This window comes from Protomyctophum bolini, assembly GCF_963924005.1.
Source record: "Protomyctophum bolini genome assembly, contig: SCAFFOLD_494, whole genome shotgun sequence".
NCBI classification, from domain to species: domain Eukaryota; kingdom Metazoa; phylum Chordata; class Actinopteri; order Myctophiformes; family Myctophidae; genus Protomyctophum; species Protomyctophum bolini.
In genome coordinates, this window is record NW_027665628.1 from 27,676 (window position 1) to 30,750 (window position 3,075).

A 3,075-nucleotide genomic window follows, 5' to 3' on the forward strand; every position below is an offset into this window, starting at 1 on the left:
AGCTAGCCACTTTGAGCAATGTGGGAAGTGCTGGGGCAGTTTGGGACAACAGGGCCAAAATGTCACTTTCACAGTCCCAAAGTGCCATTTTCACAGTAAAAAGGCCTGGTTCACTTTTGCTTAGCTTAGTCTGTAACTTGAAAACTATGTACCGTATGGCCCTATAAACTGTGTTGGGATGAAAGCTAGCCACTTTGAGCAATGTGGGAAGTGCTGGGGCAGTTTGGGACAACAGGGCCAAAATGTCACTTTCACAGTCCCAAAGTGCCGTTTTCACAGTAAAAAAAAAAAGATTCATTTTGCTTAGCTTAGTCTGTAACTTGAAAACTATGTACCGTATGGCCCTATAAACTGTGTTGGGATGAAAGCTAGCCACTTTGAGCAATGTGGGAAGTGCTGGGGCAGTTTGGGACAACAGGGCCAAAATGTCACTTTCACAGTCCCAAAGTGCCATTTTCACAGTAAAAAGGCCTGGTTCACTTTTGCTTAGCTTAGTCTGTAACTTGAAAACTATGTACCGTATGGCCCTATAAACTGTGTTGGGATGAAAGCTAGCCACTTTGAGCAATGTGGGAAGTGCTGGGGCAGTTTGGGACAACAGGGCCAAAATGTCACTTTCACAGTCCCAAAGTGCCATTTTCACAGTAAAAAGGCCTGGTTCACTTTTGCTTAGCTTAGTCTGTAACTTGAAAACTATGTACCGTATGGCCCTATAAACTGTGTTGGGATGAAAGCTAGCCACTTTGAGCAATGTGGGAAGTGCTGGGGCAGTTTGGGACAACAGGGCCAAAATGTCACTTTCACAGTCCCAAAGTGCCATTTTCACAGTAAAAAAAAAACAGATTCATTTTGCTTAGCTTAGTCTGTAACTTGAAAACTATGTACCGTATGGCCCTATAAACTGTGTTGGGATGAAAGCTAGCCACTTTGAGCAATGTGGGAAGTGCTGGGGCAGTTTGGGACAACAGGGCCAAAATGTCACTTTCACAGTCCCAAAGTGCCATTTTCACAGTAAAAAGGCCTGGTTCACTTTTGCTTAGCTTAGTCTGTAACTTGAAAACTATGTACCGTATGGCCCTATAAACTGTGTTGGGATGAAAGCTAGCCACTTTGAGCAATGTGGGAAGTGCTGGGGCAGTTTGGGACAACAGGGCCAAAATGTCACTTTTACAGTCCCAAAGTGCCATTTTCACAGTAAAAAAAAACAGATTCATTTTGCTTAGCTTAGTCTGTAACTTGAAAACTATGTACCGTATGGCCCTATAAACTGTGTTGGGATGAAAGCTAGCCACTTTGAGCAATGTGGGAAGTGCTGGGGCAGTTTGGGACAACAGGGCCAAAATGTCACTTTCACAGTCCCAAAGTGCCGTTTTCACAGTAAAAAAAAAAAGATTCATTTTGCTTAGCTTTGTCTGTAACTTGAAAACTATGTACCGTATGGCCCTATAAACTGTGTTGGGATGAAAGCTAGCCACTTTGAGCAATGTGGGAAGTGCTGGGGCAGTTTGGGACAACAGGGCCAAAATGTCACTTTCACAGTCCCAAAGTGCCATTTTCACAGTAAAAAGGCCTGGTTCACTTTTGCTTAGCTTAGTCTGTAACTTGAAAACTATGTACCGTATGGCCCTATAAACTGTGTTGGGATGAAAGCTAGCCACTTTGAGCAATGTGGGAAGTGCTGGGGCAGTTTGGGACAACAGGGCCAAAATGTCACTTTCACAGTCCCAAAGTGCCATTTTCACAGTAAAAAGGCCTGGTTCACTTTTGCTTAGCTTAGTCTGTAACTTGAAAACTATGTACCGTATGGCCCTATAAACTGTGTTGGGATGAAAGCTAGCCACTTTGAGCATTGTGGCAAGAGCTGGGGCAGTTTGGGACAACAGGGAACGAACAGGGCCAAAATGTCACTTTCACAGTCCCAAAGTGCCATTTTCACAGTAAAAAGGCCTGGTTCACTTTTGCTTAGCTTAGTCTGTAACTTGAAAACTATGTACCGTATGGCCCTATAAACTGTGTTGGGATGAAAGCTAGCCACTTTGAGCAATGTGGGAAGTGCTGGGGCAGTTTGGGACAACAGGGCCAAAATGTCACTTTCACAGTCCCAAAGTGCCATTTTCACAGTAAAAAGGCCTGGTTCACTTTTGCTTAGCTTAGTCTGTAACTTGAAAACTATGTACCGTATGGCCCTATAAACTGTGTTGGGATGAAAGCTAGCCACTTTGAGCAATGTGGGAAGTGCTGGGGCAGTTTGGGACAACAGGGCCAAAATGTCACTTTCACAGTCCCAAAGTGCCATTTTCACAGTAAAAAGGCCTGGTTCACTTTTGCTTAGCTTAGTCTGTAACTTGAAAACTATGTACCGTATGGCCCTATAAACTGTGTTGGGATGAAAGCTAGCCACTTTGAGCAATGTGGGAAGTGCTGGGGCAGTTTGGGACAACAGGGCCAAAATGTCACTTTCACAGTCCCAAAGTGCCATTTTCACAGTAAAAAGGCCTGGTTCACTTTTGCTTAGCTTAGTCTGTAACTTGAAAACTATGTACCGTATGGCCCTATAAACTGTGTTGGGATGAAAGCTAGCCACTTTGAGCAATGTGGGAAGTGCTGGGGCAGTTTGGGACAACAGGGCCAAAATGTCACTTTCACAGTCCCAAAGTGCCATTTTCACAGTAAAAAGGCCTGGTTCACTTTTGCTTAGCTTAGTCTGTAACTTGAAAACTATGTACCGTATGGCCCTATAAACTGTGTTGGGATGAAAGCTAGCCACTTTGAGCATTGTGGCAAGAGCTGGGGCAGTTTGGGACAACAGGGAACGAACAGGGCCAAAATGTCACTTTCACAGTCCCAAAGTGCCATTTTCACAGTAAAAAGGCCTGGTTCACTTTTGCTTAGCTTAGTCTGTAACTTGAAAACTATGTACCGTATGGCCCTATAAACTGTGTTGGGATGAAAGCTAGCCACTTTGAGCAATGTGGGAAGTGCTGGGGCAGTTTGGGACAACAGGGCCAAAATGTCACTTTCACAGTCCCAAAGTGCCATTTTCACAGTAAAAAGGCCTGGTTCACTTTTGCTTAG